The sequence below is a fragment of the Callospermophilus lateralis genome, chromosome 10, assembly GCF_048772815.1.
Source record: "Callospermophilus lateralis isolate mCalLat2 chromosome 10, mCalLat2.hap1, whole genome shotgun sequence".
Lineage (NCBI taxonomy): Eukaryota > Metazoa > Chordata > Mammalia > Rodentia > Sciuridae > Callospermophilus > Callospermophilus lateralis.
In genome coordinates this window covers 130,890,119-130,906,890 of record NC_135314.1, presented here as the reverse complement: position 1 = coordinate 130,906,890, position 16,772 = coordinate 130,890,119, and positions in this window count along the sequence as shown.

Below are 16,772 nucleotides of genomic sequence, written 5' to 3'. Positions count from 1 at the left end.
ACTTTAAAACAGTGCCAGAGGGCTGGAGTTGTGGCTCAGCAGTAGAATGCTTGCCTAGCATGTGCGAGGCCCTGGGTTCAGTCCTCAGCACCACATAAAAATAAAAAAATAAAGGTATTGTGTCCAATTACAACTAAAAAATAAATATTTAAAAACGAAACAAACAGAAAACAGTACCAGAACTGCTAGTGTATACGACTTGTGTTTCTGTTTCTCACATTATTTCTTCTTAAAAATTTTAATATTGTATTTTAAAAATTAACACATAAATTTACATATTAATGGGATTCAATGTGATAATTCCTTATATGCATATGGTATGCACTGATCAAATCCAACCACCTTTTCCCACTCTCCCGTTCCAATCTCTAATAATCACTGTTGGTTCAGGTCCACTTTTTAAAAAAACTCCCAAATATGAGACAACTGCAGTATTTGTTTTCTGTGTCTGGTGTATTTTACTTAACATGATGTCCTCCAAGTCCATTCATTTTCTGCAAATGACAGGATTTCATTCTTCTTTATGGCTGAAGAATATTCCACTGTGTATATATACCACATTTTTTTTATCCATTCACCTAATGTTGGGCACCAAGGCTTATTCCCATATCTTTATTATGAATAGCTACAGTAAACATAGGTGTGCAGGCATCTTTTTGGTATGCTGATTTCATTTCCTTTGAATGGATACCCAATAGTGGGATAACTAGGTCATATACTAGTTCTGTTTTTAATTAGTATTATGTAGACATGCCAAAAGAGAACCCAAGAACTCTAATTTACAAGCAGCCAGTTTTGTTTTAAAGTGGAGACTCAGAATTCTGTTCTGAGGGCTAGTGTTTGCATTATAAGATTTAGAAATGTGGTTTCTTTTTTTTTTCACACAGAGGAAAGTAAATGTTAGTATTGAATTCTATATTTTTATATAATTAGGATTATGGTGAAATAAGTAAATTTTTAGAGATGTTATGGAATGTTTATGTAGATAGAGTGTGCTTGCATAGGGTATAAACAAGTATACTGTACTTAATTAAAAAAAATCTGATGACTTCCAAAATTAGGAAAGGAATATTTGTGAAAGTTTCTTCTCATTCATTACTTTAAGTGTATCTCTTTTTCTCCCTTCTCCAAGCTAAGGCAATTGCTGTTAGTGGTTTGATATATATTATTTCAGACTCTTCCTACCTTTATCTATAAATGTGTGTCTCTATGTGGTTTTATAAAAGTAAAAGGTAGAACAATACTTGTAAAGATAGTATTTATGTGAGTCAAATACTTTTGCACTATTTGCAAACTCTTCATATAAATAAGTTCTTTAGTGCTCACTACAATCCTATGAGGTATATATTATTATTATTCTCACTTTAAGGATGAGGAATCACAGGAAAATTAAACATCTTTTTCAAATTTACACTGCCAGTAAGTGATGAAGTGATGCATTCTGGCTTCAGAGACTGTGTCTTCAACTGTTAGCTCTACTGGGAATATGTCTACTTCTCCACCAAATTGGAGCATGGATTTGAGAAACCAAATCTTAGATTTTATTTTTTAACCTTTTAAGTAAAAATATTATGGTATGCTATTTGTAGCGATTATATTTAATCTAGTAGTGCTTTTTAAAGGGCAATGGTTGGGTATCGTTTGCATCTTGAGAATCTGATAAGTTATGGAAAATTCACATGCAGAACAGAAATTTTATTAGACAAGATGGATTGTTATGAACTTTATTTTTAGACTCAGTTTAAGAACTTCTAAATATTTCCATTTGTCTTTATTGCTCTGTTACATATACATATTTTTTTAGCCTGTCATTTATGGTCCTGATTTGCTCTTTTATAGGTTATTTCTGTTTGTTTTGACATATATATATATATATATATATATACACACACACACACATGCATGCATGCATGCATGCATGCATGCACTGGGGATTGAACCCAGGGACACTTAACTGCTGAGACACATTGCCACTCCTTTTTATTTTTATTTTGAGACAGGGTCTCACCAAGTTGCTTAGGGCCTCCCTCAATTGCTGAGGGTGACTTCAAACCTGCAGTTCTCCTGCCTCAGCCTTCTTAGCTGCTGGGATTATAGGTGTGTGTTACCATGTGTGGCTGTATTAATGGGTTTTAAAATTTATTCCATATTACATAGCCAGTCATTATGATCATAATTTTCAAATTGTCCTAATGCTTTTAAACATCTTCTGTGTGGATTCTTTGTGACTGTGGAGATACCTGTTTTTGTCTGCTTTGTTTTGATAATTGATTGTATTTGGTCTTATGTGCTGAAGTTTGTGATATTTTTTTTTTTTTTGAAGTAAAAGTCAGTTTTAAAAAATTTTATTTTGTTCCTGCAGTAGGTGTTTTCCCATAATTTTTTAATATTTTGAATGATATTTTTTTATGTTATAAAAATAACAGCCTTTTTTGAGATTCACATATTGAATATTTTATTCTTTCAAGTGTATAATTCATTTGTTTTAAATATATCTTAAATATATCTATAGAGTTGTGTGTATATCACCACTAATTATAGAACATTTTCACTAAGAAACCTTAATTGGGGAATGAAATTGGGCAAATCATATTGTTGCATTGTGTATATGTTGTTATATTTACAAATACATAACACTAAATGTCACCATTATGTATAACTATAATATACCAATAAAATATGGAAAAAATAATTTCATGAAGAACCAATTAAAAGAAATATTATGATCATTAGTAGTCACTGTTCACTTCCTTCTCCCTCATGTCTGGCATCCACTAATTGACCTTTTGTCTCTAATGATTTGCCTATTCTTAGGTTTCATATGAATGAAAAAAAGTATGTGGCCTTTTGTGTTTGGCATCTTTCACTGAGCATAATGCTTTCAAGGTTCATCTGTTTTAGCGTGTGTCAGTACTTCATTTCTTTTTATGGATGATAAATTCTATTATATGAACTTACCATATTTTGTTTATCCTTTCATTGGTGTGGATGTTCAAGACTGTTTCTGTTTTTTATTATTATGAATATTTTTCTATGAACATTTATGTGCAAATTTTTGTGTAGATGTATGTTTTCAATTATTTTGGGTATGTGTTAAAAGATGGAATTTGTTTTCCTTTCCCCATTGAGTCTTCTTGGCATCCTTATTGAAAATCATTTGATTATATATGCAGGGGTTTATTTATGGACTTGCTATTCTGTTTCTTTAGTTTGTATGTCTGTCTTTATGTCAATTTCCTACTGTCTTGTTTACTGTAACTTTTAGTAAGTTTTAAAATCAGGAAACTGAACATTGTATTTCTTCTTTTGTGAAGTGCCAGTTCAGTTCCTTTGCCCATTTATTGATTTGGTTATTTGTTTTTTTGATGTTTTTTGAGCTCTTCATATATCCTGGAGATTAATGTTCTGTAGGCTCTCTGATCACATTCTTGATTGTTTCCTTTGCTGTGAAGAAGCTTTTTAGTTTGATGCCATCCCATTTATTAATTCTTGCTTTTACGTCTTATGCTTTAAGAAGTTGGCTCCTAAGCCAATGCGATGGAAAGTTGGGCCTTCATTTTCTTTAAGTAGGCACAGGTCTAATGCTTAGGTCCTTGATCCACTTTGAATTTTGTGCAGGGTGAGTGATGGGGGTTTACTTTATTCTACTACATATGGAACAACATCTCTAGAAATTACAGAAATGCAAATTAAAACTACACTGAGGGGCTGGAGATGTGGCTCAAGCGGTATACACGCGCTCACCTGGCATGCGCGGGACACTGAGTTCGATCCTCAGCACCACATAAAATAAAAATAAAGCTGTGTCCACCGAAAACTGAAAAAATAAATATTAAAACAGGGCTGGGGATGTGGCTCAAGTGGTAGCACGCTCGCCTGGCATGCGTGCGGCCCGGGTTCGATCCTCAGCACCACATACAAACAGAGATGTTGTGTCCGCCAAGAACTAGAAAAAAAAAATAAATATTAAAATTCTCTCTCTCTCTCTCCCTCTCTGTCTCTCTTTCTCTCTCTCTCTTCTCTTAAAAAAAACTACACTGAGATTTCACTTCATTCCAGTCAGAATGGCAATTATCAAGAATACAAGTAACAATAAATGTTGGGAAGGAAGTGGGAAAAATAGGTGGGACTACAAATTGGTGCAACCACTCTGTAAGCAGTATGGAGATTCCTCAGAAAACTTGGAATGGAACCACTGTTTGACCCACTTATCCCACTTCTCAGTATATACCCAAAGGACTACTACAGTTACATAGTCACATTAGTGTTTATAGTGGCTCAGTTCAGAATAGCAAAGCTATGGAACTAGCCTACTAGCCTAGGTGCCCTACCACAGATGAATGGATAAAGACTGGATTTTATATATAAATAAATAAATAAATAAATAAATAAATAAATAAATAAATAAATAAAATGGACTATTAGCCATAAAGAAGAATGAACTTATGGCATTTTCCCAGTAAATGGATGGCACTGGATACTATCATGCTAAGTGAAATAAGTCCCCCCAAAATTAAAGGGTGAATCTTCTTTCTGATATGTAGATGCTAACATACAATAAGGGAGTTGGAGGGAAGAACAGATGTTTATTGGATTACACAAAGGGAAATGAAGGGAAGGGAGGGGATATGGGAATAGGAAAGACAGTAGAATGAATCAGATATAACTTTCCTATGTTCATATATGAATACATGACCAGTAAAACTCCACGAGAATGGGATCTTAATTAGAATGTTGTATTCTATGTACGTATGTATGTCAAAGTACACTCTACTGTCATGTATATCTAAAAAGAACAAATAATAAAAAAGAAATAGGCATAAAATGATAAATTAAAAGCAGGAAAATTGAGTCCTCTAACTTTGTTCTTATTTTTCAAGGTTGTTTTTGTTTTTAGTACCTTGAGACTTTATCTTTCTTTTAGGATGAATTTTTCTGTTTCTTCAAAGAACATTGTTGGGATTTGATAGGGATTGCTTGAATCTGTAGGTTGCTTTGTGCAGTATTGTAATATTAATGATGGTAAGTCCTCTTGTCAATGAACACAGTATATCCTTATATTTATTTAGGTATTCTGTAATTTCTTTCAGCAGTGTTTTATAAGTTTTAGTGTACATGTTTTTTGCTTTTTTGTTAAATTCATTCCATATCAAATTCATATAATACATTTTGATATTATTGTAAATGGAAGTGTTTTCTTTATTTTTTTAAGATTTTTTTCCTCATTCTTGTATAAATATGCAACTGATTTTTGTTTTTCTGTTCTGCTATTTTGATTCTTTTATTTTAGCTTTTTTGTTAAAATTTAAAATTTAGTTTTCTCTATATAAAACCATATGATTAGTACACAAACATTTTTTACCACTCTAAAAATGTATCAAATATTTATAAATAAAATGAAAATATATAAAGATACTGATTGGTGTTAGCCAGAGGTACCTGCTACCACAAACTCCCATTAATATTCTGAAGTTTGTTTTTTAGGAAGAGGAAAAATCATCCAATAAAGACATTAGAGGTTACATATGAGCAGCCAAATGGCAGATACACATAGAGCAAAATATGGGGGAAGGGGTGTGTAGCCTCCAAGTTCTCTTTGGTGCATTACCCTACAGGGAACTCCATAAGTTCAGCTACCTGGAAGCTTCTAATTTTACTTTTCCTTACCAATTTGATACCTTTTTTTCCTTGCCTAGTTATTCTGACCAGAATTTTTAGTATTATGTTGAATAGAAATGACAAAAATGTGCATCCTTCTTTTCTAACTTTCATAGTTTTAGTTTCAAAATTAAAGTGTAATTTAACCACTGAGCCATATCCTCAATCCCTCTTTTATATTTTATTTAGAGACAGAGTTTATCTGAGTTGCTTAGGGCCTGCTAAATTGCTGAAGTTGGCTTTGAACTTGGGATTCTCTGCTTCAGCCTCCAGAACCATTGGGGTCACAGGTGTGAGCCACCATGCTCAGCTTAGTTGTAGTTTTCATATATCATTTTTGTTACATTGAGGTAGTTTCTTTTTATTCCTGATTTGTTGCATTTTTTTTATCATTAAAGGGTGTTGAATTTTGTTAAATACTTTTTATCCATTGAGATGATCTAGCTCTATTTCTTCCTTTTATTAATGTGGTGTATCACTTTGATTAATTTTTAAAAATTTTTAAAAAATTTTTATTTTTTTTAGTTGTAGATGGACACAATAACTTTATTTATTTATTTTTATGTGGTGCTGAGGATCGAACCCAGGGCCTTGTGCATGCTAAGCAAGTGCTCTACTGCTGAGCCACAACTCCAGCCCCAACTTTGATTATTTTTCATATGTTGAACCTTATCTTGAATATTCCAGGAATAAATTCTGCTGTGTTATGGTTTGGATGTGAGGTGTCCTCCTAAAGCTCATGTGTGAGATAATGCAAGAACATTCAGAGGTGAAATCATTGGGTTTTGAGATCCTTACCTAATCAGTGCATTAATCCCCTTACGGTATTAATTGAGTGGTAACTGAAGATGGGTAGAGTGTGACTAGAAGAGGTGGGTCATTGGGGGCATGCCTTTGAGGAATATATTTGGTGATCTGAGCCTATTCTTTCTCTCTGCTTCCTCATGGCCATGTGAGCCGCTTCCTTCCACCACACTCCTCTACCTTGAACCGGAAGGAATAGAGCCAGCTGTCTATGGATTGAGACCTCTGAGATTGTGAGCCCCCAAATAAACTTTTCCTCCTCTATAGTTGTTCTGGTTGGGTCCTTTCTTCACATGTGTGAAAAAGCTGACTAGAACAACTGGGTGATGTTGTGTAATCTATTTTATATGTTGCTGAATTATGTTTGATGCAGAAATCCTCGACAAAATGCTAGTAATATTCATGATAGATATTGGTCTATAATTTTCTTGTTAAGTCTTTGGCTTTGGTGCTAGGGAAGTGTTGATGTAGGAGTTAGGAAACCCGCTGTTGTGAAGATCTGATGTTTTTGAAATGTGTGGTAGGATTCACCACTGAAGGCATCAGATCCAGAGCTATTCCCCCATATAGAGGATTTTGATGGTTTTTTTGGTCTTTTTAAAAATATTTATTTTTTAAATTTTTTAGTTGGACACAATATCTTTATTTTAAATTTATGTGGTGCTGAGAATCGAACCCAGTGCCTCACATATGATAGGTGAGCGCACTGCAACTTGAGCCACATCCCCAGCCCCATCAATCTTTTTTTTTTTTTAAATGGATAATGTTTAGATTTTTAAAAATTTCTTTATGATTCTGTGTTGGTAGATTTTGTGTTTGCAGAACTTTGTTTCATCTATGTTATACCCAATTGTTTGTACAGAGTTGTATTTTCATAGTGCTGTTATGTAAAATGCCTTTTTAATCTTTTGTATTCTGCCTGTTTGGAGATGCAGCTGCCTCCAGGCCCTATCTGTTGTCCCAAGGTGGAGGTTACTGCATGGGGAGGGCTATGGCAGTAGCTGCAGTGTCCCAAGATGGAGGTGGGCTAGGCCTGGGCTCCCCAGTGGGTTGGCAGGGGCGGTCTGAGGCCTGAGCCTGGGCTTTGGCATGGATCTGCTGGTAGTTGGGGGCAGTCCTGTGTCTAACTTTGGCCTAGGCTCCTGCATGGGTCTCCACATCGATATCTTTGAAGTCAGTTGCTGGCAAATTATGAACCTTAGGAAGTGTCATGTGGCAACATGACACTTTTCTTATATTTCTTGTATTTCTCTGTTTAGATTTGCTTATTATTTTGGTTAGATTTCTCTTCCACTTTTGTGTGAGAGCCTTTTTAGGTCATAGCCTTCTCTTAAGGATGTTTCCTTGGATATTGGATTGTTGAATATACCTCCAAATGGGTTTTATAGTAGTTTCCCTGCTAATACTTTGGTGGTCCTTTAGTCAGCTTTGTGTCATTGTGACCAAAAGACCTGACAAGAACAATGTAGAGGAGGAATAGTTTATTTATTTTTGATATATTTCTAATTTTAATTATGCTTCAAATATTAAAAATCTACTTAAACAATGAAAAAATATTATTATACATTCTTCTTCCAAGGAATGCAATTATACATTCAGCTAACAAATGAGAAAAGGTTTAACTGTTGTTCAAATCTGAATCATTATATAATTTTAAAAAATATATTTTTAGTTATAGTTGGACACAATACCTTTATTTTATTTTTATGTGGTGCTGAGGATTGAACCCAGGGCCCCACTCTTGCTAGGCGAGAACTCTACCAATGAGCCATAACTCCAGCCCCAGTATATAATTTTTTAATATTTTTTTTTGATGTAGATGCACAGCATGCCTTTATTTTATTTGTTTATTTGTATGTGGTGCTAAGGTTCCAACCCAGTGCCTCACACATGCTAGGCAAGTGCTCTGCCACTGAGCAGTAGCCCCAGCCCTCATTATATAATTTTGAGAAAAATATGATGACATAGATATCAGCAGTGGTAAAATAGGAAAAATTTACTTTGGCTTACAGATTCAGAGTTTCTGTCTATTGTTGGCTGACTCCGTAGCTCTATGCCCACAAGAGGCAGAACATCATGGCAAAAGGGCATGGCAGGGGAAAGCAGCTCAAGCCATGGTGACTGGGAAACAGAGACAAGATATAAGCTCCATAAGTATACCCCTAATGACCTATTTCTTCCAGTCACACCCTACCTACCTGTAGTTATCATCCAGTTAATCCATATCAATGGATTAATCCACTAAAGCTCTCAAAATCTAATAATTTTACCTCTGAACATTCTTGCATTGTCTTATACAAGAGTTTTTGGGGGATACCTCATATCTAAACCATAATAGGTGATGACTAGTGTACTTTGACAGTTTGTACTGTGTGTGAGTCTGATGATCCCACTTTCTTTGTGGGTGTCAGAAGAGTGGGGTCCTTCTAGTGAATCAGGCAATTGTCTTGAGGAAAGTATAGTATATGGGATATACCCTCTATGATTACCCCTTTAGTCTTGTTCACACTGTACCTCCTAAATGCATATTAGAGCAATCTGTGTTGAATCCCCTTATAGGTATGATATGTACTATGTTTATGTTATTATCTCTGCTATTGCTGTGGGAGCTGATGACCAGGTGTAGGTTGTTAGCCACCCATGCCTGCTTGTGTCTGCTTGGGGCCTGGTCATTGTCTGGGAGTTTTATCTTTCCTATTCTTTGTGTTAAAGTATTTGCTGAAATTTTAGCAGGGTTGGGTTGTGTGTGTCTCAGTGTGCACTGTCTCTTAGCTGGGCTAGGAGTATAGTTTCTCAGCGGCATGTCTACCCCATGAAGTTGAGGTGTTTCTCTGGTTCTCCAACATCTAGTATAAAGGTGGAAATGAGCAACAGCAACAATGAAGAACAATGAACCAGGTACATCTACCATAGACCATACAAATACCATAAAGAAGGGGAAAAATATAAAAAGGAAACAAAATAAAAAGAGAGATTAAGAGTATATATTAAGAGAAGAAAAGAGAGGAAGAGTAATAACAAAACTCAAGACAACTTTCCCTCCAAAATCCCTAAAAATCAAACAAAGCAAAAATAATAAGCAAAAGAATGATTAAAAAAAGAGAAAAAAGGGAAAAAGTCACCCCCCCATACCCCATTCAACAATAACAACAACAAATCCTAATAAAAATTGTCTGCTGTGAGGTTTTGGAAGCTGTGGGAAGAATGGATTTTCACAACCTATGCCGATATGCACTTCTTTCTATATCTTCTTGGGCTGTGTATCCCTTAGAAGGAGCAAGACCTGGGGGTTATTAATCTCTTACTCCTTTTGTGTTGCTCAACAGGCTGCCTGATGGTGGTCTGAGACTGAAACTGGTTGAAATGACTCTCTCAACTTTCTTACCTTTAGTACAGGTAGCATGGAATAGGAAGTAGCATCTTCTGAAGTTTGTTGTGGATGGATTAGCTGATACCCCACTCTGAACAGGACATTCTATCCAATGGACTGCTTTCCAGACAGATTATATTGACACACTTTTAGAGCTGGACCAGTGCCTATCTCTACAATGTATCTGAATCATGGTTACTTCCCAAGAGTTCTACTACTGAGGTAGATCAATGAAACATCCTGGGTAGAGGGCAAATGGCAGGTCCCACATACTTCACCACTGATGATTGGCCTTCTGAGGCCTTGTCCCCACATTCAATCATGCATACCTATGTCATTTCCTGACCTGAGCAGCCAGATTAAAAAGGGAAGTGGGTTGCACCCTTTTTGTATCTCTAACATGGATCTCACTGCATAAAATTTCTGTTCTTGATTCAGTGATGTTCCTCAAGGGCCATGCTATACCATGTGGTAGGTGCCAGCTGAACAGTGTGGCCATGTTTTCTGCAGTCTCTATGTTTTTTCCTGCAGTCTCCATGTTTTCTGCAGGTTCCTACAGCAGTAAGCTTAGTTACAACCTCCACAAGATGGTTCCCTGCAACATCTGTCTGCTCACAAAACTCCTAGCATTTCTCAAACGCTGGCCCACTGTGTAAAGCTCCTGGATAAGCTAAGTTCAGACTGCTTTTCTGTTCTACATGTGTTTCTGTGCCACATTTGTCTATTTTATTTTCTCTTTGTGTTACCCTTTCTGGTGTTACCACTGCTGCAGGTTGGTGCTGATGTACTCTTCGTTGCCCTCTTTTTTCAAAGATCAGAATTTTTGGGTCTCTCGGAGTCTCTTGACTATCCATATTGAATTCTGTCAGTCACCTACCCCACTGAGTAACTTTTCTCCAGCTGCTTTGATTCTGCACTGTGGAACAGCTGGAAAGTGCAGTTTATCTTTACTCTGTCATCTTTTTTCTTAATGTGCATCAATTTTTATATAATCTCTTGTTGTTTTACCTTCTTTCTCCTGTGATGGTATATATCACTAAATATGTGCAACACAGATATGACCATCTCAATCCCTGATGGGGTTAAGATGATTAGTCCCTTCTTTAAATATAGGGAAAGAGAACACTCTCTGTTGGAAGATTACAGGATGCTTCTGCTTTGTGGTTCTTTTTAAAAGAGGGTTCATTATATTTTTTTAAAAATTAAAGATGAAATACTCATAATTTTATTTATATAGTTCTTGTCTGTTGATAATAAGTATTGCTGCTTTTTCAACCATCTTTCACTTAGTATCTTTTTATCAATGCTGTTCCACTTCTAAAAAATCTTTATTGAAGTGTAATTGACATGCAATAAATTTGCACATACTTGGAGTATACCATTTAATATATTTTGTAATATGTATATACCCATGATACCATCACCACAATCAAGATAACAAATATATTACTTACTCTTAAGTTTCCTAGTTCTGTTTGAATATTTCTCTTCTGCTTTTCTCCAGACCATTCTTTGGCAAACCCTACTATACTACAAACTACAAGTTAGTTTGCATTTTCTAGTATTCTATACAAGTGGAATCATACAGTATGTATTTAATTTTTGATCTGGCTTCTTTTATTCAACATAATTATTTTGAAATTCATTCACGTCATGTATATCAATAGTTTTTATTTTATTACTGAGTTGTACTGCAGAATGTATTAAATTATAGAAAGGCACAGATATTTCCTAGAACAAGAGATACCATGGCCAGCTTCTTTGATCCCAGTGTGAATGGTGGGAGAAGGTAAGAACCTGCGATAGATAGGGTAGAGAAACCAGCTGAACTTTTTATGAACCTTTAATTGATCAGAATCTCCAGGGCCCCCAGTATCAAGATGAGTTTACACCCACCTGCCAATTATTTTACATTGGGCCTTCACTGAATATGGTATGGAAATGTGCCCAAGAATGAGGCGGAACAGGAGGATTGTGAGGAGGAACCCCTTGAGATTGATGATGGGGTCTTCACTGAGTTCCTGGCTATGGTGTGCCAGAGGCTGAGGATAGGGCACTAAAGATCATCCTGGAATATATTTTAATTACTATGTTTATGCATAGTAGCAGCCTACTGAAAACTGGAAACTGGATTAGACTGATTTCTTGAGGTACAGAAAGCCAGGGACCTTGAAAAGTCTAGCAGCTTATCTGTAGTCTATGTGTAAGCAGGAAGTGAAGGCAGAGCCAGAATTCTAAGTGATTTTGTTAAAGTATTGAAGAAGTGCCCTAACTTAGGCCAATCTGCAAACTGGAAGAGGTTCCCCCTCCTGTTTTGCTCCAGATAAATGATCATGATTATGTGCATAGAATACTGTGAACAATCTACAAAAAGATGCCTAGAATTCTATTATGGAGTTTGTCAGGGTCTAAGAACAATGCCAGTATATATAAAATCAATTTTGTATTTTTATGTTCTTCTAATGAACAGTTGGTAAAATTACATAACATGTTTCACAATAGCAATATTGAATACCTGGAGATAAATATAATGAAATGTGTGGGATGTGTAGGAGGTGAACATAGTAATACATTGCTGAGGAATTAGAGATCTAAATAAGTTGTAAGATAACAAGTTTATAGGTTGGAAGATTGAATACTGTAATTCCAGTCAGCATTCTAGCAGGCCTTTATTTTATTGTTGTGGAATTTGGTAAGATGATTCTAAGATTTATATGGATTTAGAATAGTCAGAATAGGGTTTAAAAAGAATAGTGTCAGAGAGCTTATGCTCTGATTTTGAAACTTTCTGTATCAAGGTAATATGGTATTGGTGACATACTGATAGACATATTGATTAATTAAACAAAAAAAAGAGCATACATATATAACTTATTTTGACAAAGGTGCCAGTGTAATTAAATGGGAAATAGGTAAACTTTTTATTTAAATAGTGGCAGAAGAACTTCATATTCATATGGAAAAATGAATATTGACTTCTACTCCATGCCATACACATAAACTAATGTGAATTATTTCATAGACTGAAAAATCTCGTTTCTGCATTTTTGAAATCACTTATGCTTTAGATGTGTCTCCTGTATACAAATGTAGATGGGTCTTGTCCTATGATCTAGAGTGACCATTTTTGTTTTTTAATGGAGAAGTAAAATTCATTCACATGTGTAGATAAGTTTGGTCTTAACCCTGTCATTTTATAAAATTACTATGCGAATTATATTTATTTGACCACATCTTTTTTGTGCTTTTATTTTCCAAATTTTTAGGTATTTAGGAAGGCTTATATTTTTGTCAAACTGTTTGTGTTAATCTTTTCCAAATTAAAAAAAGAGAAATTTATATATTAACTTTTTTCAAATGCCTATAATATCCTGTTTTTTATTTAACTTTTTACTATGTGCTTTATTACTTTTCAGTGTTATCCTTTGACTTCTACATGTTACTCAGGGATTATAAGCTAATTTAATTTTCTTCCTTTCTCTTTTTTCCTCTCATGTTTAAATGTATTATTTGTATTTTGTTAGAATGGGTAATATTTATGTATCATGTTAATCCTTATATTTACCTGTGTTTTATTTGATATACAATTAAATGTGTTAATTTCACTGATTTTTGTTTTGGCAAACTTTCTCCAGTTATCTATTGTTTGGATGAGGCTCATCCTTCAATATGTTGCTCAAGAAGAGGAGACATGGATAAAGAAATCCCTGGTTTCTTTTATGTTTAAAATTTAAAAACAAGTCCTATACTTAAAAGACAGCTTAGTTGGCTGAACATAGAATCTTTGAGGCATACTTTGCTATGAAATTATGAAAACTGCTTTATTGTTACCTTATTTTTAAAAATTATGATGTTGGTTTAATTTTCTTGCTGCCTTATTTGATTTTCTTTCCTGGATGCTTTGAGGATTTTTTCTTAATCTTCACCAGTTAGAGATTTTTTTCTTTATCTTCACTAGTTCATTTGGTTTGCCTAGTTATGTCTCAGAGTTTTCATAGTGGACCAGTTTTTCCAGATGTATGTTGGACCATTACAATATATAGATTCAGGTATTCTTTTTAAGAAATCATTCTTAAATTATAGTGGGTTTTAAATTACCATTGTTTTAAATTTAATTGACAAAAGTTATATATATATTTGTGTACAACATATTTTGAAATATTGACCAAATTACATTGTTCTATTATGTGCCTGTATAAATATGTAACAACAAATCTTAATATTATGTATAATTATATATGTGCAAATTAAAATATATTAAAAATATACAGAGAAGCCTAAAATATACACACATACTGTAGAAGGGCTGAATCAATGTAATTATCGTATGTATTACCACATATTCTTCTCTTTTTGTGAGAGCACTCAAAAGTTATTCTCAGATTTTTAAGTATACAGTACATTGTTATTAAATATTATCATGTTGTACAGTTGATCTCTTGAATTTATTCCTCTTATGTCCCCCTCCCCCTGTTATTGCCTGCTCCTTACTGCTGGTAACCAGTATTCTATTTCTACTTCTATGAGTTTTCCTTTTTTAGATTTCATATAAATGAGATCATATGGTATTTGGTTTTCTGTGCCTAGCTTAGTTTACTTAACATAATGTGTTCTGGGTTCAACTGTGTATTGTCAATGTCAGGACTTTCTTCTTCCATTATGTATGTATACCAGATTTTATCTATCCATTCATCTGTTGATACAGGTAGGTTAATTCCACATCTTGGCTTCCGTGAGTAATGTTGTAGTGAACTTGTGAATGCAGATATTTCTTGAACATGCTGATTTCATTTCCTTTGAATATATACCCAGCAGTGAGATGGCTGAATCATATTATGTTCTAATTTTAGTTTTTTTCTGAGGAATCTCTGTACTGTATAGCCACAATGGGTGTGCTGATTTACATTCTTACCAGTGTGTAACAATTTTACATCCTTGCCAACACTCCTTATTTTTTGTGTTTTTGGTAAGAACCATTTAGACAGGTTTCTATGATAGCTCATTATGATTTCAGTTTGCATTTCTGTGGCAATTAGTGACAGAGAGCATTTTTCACATATATATTTGCCATTTTTCTATCTTCTTTTGAGAAATATATATTCAGTTCCTTTGTCCATTTTTGTTTTTATTTGTTAATTTCCTTTTGAGATAGAATCTCCCTATGTTGCCCAGACTGGTCTCAAACTCTTGGGTTCTGCCACCTCAGTCTTCCAAGTAGTTAGGATTTCAGGCCTGTACCACCATGCCTAGCTCTTTGCCAATTTTAAAATTAGGTTAGTTTCTTGTAGTTGACTATTAACTCCTTATCAAATCAAACGTTTATTAGTTTACAAATATTTTCTCCTATTTTCAAGGTTATCTCTTTACACTTTTTTTTTTGGTATTGGGGATTGAACCCAGGAGTGCTTTACCACTGAACAATATCCCCAACCCTTTTATTTTGAGATAGGGTCTCCCTAACTTACTTAGTGCCTCTCTAAGTCTCTGAGGGTGACCTTGAGCTTGTTATCCTGCTGCCTCAGACTCTTGAATTGCTGGGAGTAGAGATGTGCACCACTGCACCTGGCTCTTCACACACTTCGTTTCCTTTGTGGTGCAGAATCTTTTTATTTTGATATAATCCTATTTGTCTGTTTTGTATTTCATTGTCTGTGTTTTAGAGGTCATATTAAAAAATCATTGCACAGACCAATGCTATGGAATTTTTTTTCCCACATCTTTTATTGGGGTAAATTTTATAGTTTCAGAAATTACATTCAAATATTTAATCTATTTTGAGTTGATTTTTGTATATGGTTTGAGATAATGTTGTAATTTCATTCTTTTTCATGACTACCCAGTTTCTCCAATACTATTTGTTTAAGAGACTTATTTTTCTTGGGTGTGCTATTGGCATCTTTTTCAAAAATCAGTTGATTCTGATGTCAAGACTGCTGCTTCAACCAGACCTGCCCAGGCCAGCACACAGCTTTGCCGTGAGCCCACAGGATCTAGAGCTAGGCCCCAATTCAACTGGCCTAGTCAGCTGGGCCCCCCTGGACATTGCCAGCTGCTTTGCTACCAGCCCCCCAAACAGCTTGCCCCCTACACCAGTTCTCTGCCAGATCTGTCTGACCCAGCACACAGCTTCACTGCTGGCTTGCTGCACCCAGCTCCTGGTCCTGAATACCAGGCTTAGGCCACCTGGGACCCTGAATGTGGATGGGACCCAATTCACAGACCACTTCACTGCTAGACCTGCCAGGCTAGCACACAGCTTGACCAGTGGCCAGCAGGACCCAATGCCTAACACTGATCCACCAGGCCCAGGCCAGCTGGGCCCTGGATGAGACCAGCTGCTTCACTGTCCACCCACATCTCAGCTTGCTCAGCATGCCTACAGCCCAGCCTGCCCTAACCAATCTCTCAAGAAGGAAGATTGGGAAGTCTTAAACCTTAACCTTCAATTGGAGAGCAACACAATAAAAAGGAAGGACATGACAACCCACGGCCCTTATTCCCATACTTAATTCAAACCTCAAGAAGAAAGGAAAAGAAAATCAGGTGGGCACAGAGTGTGAATACGTACACTATTTGTCCACTATAGTGGAAATGACGCCTTAATTTCTTAACATTTCACTAAGATTTTTGTTGTTGTTTGTTGTAGTTCTGTTTTGTTTTTTGTTTTTGGTTTTCTATGTTGGGTTTTTGTTTTATTTGAATGTGTATTGATTGATTCAAGGACACTTATTTGTTTTTCTCTCCTCATTTCTAGGCTTTCTTTCTTTTTTTTTTTTAATCTTTCTTCAATTTTTCTTTTTTTGGGGGGGATGGTGTTATTTTACCATGCTCTGTATTTTGAGGGTTAGGGTCTTGATTAGCATATTTTGTTTTGTATCATCTTTGCCACTACTCACTCTCTCTTATCTTCCTCTCTCCTTTTTACATTGTTGACACCAAT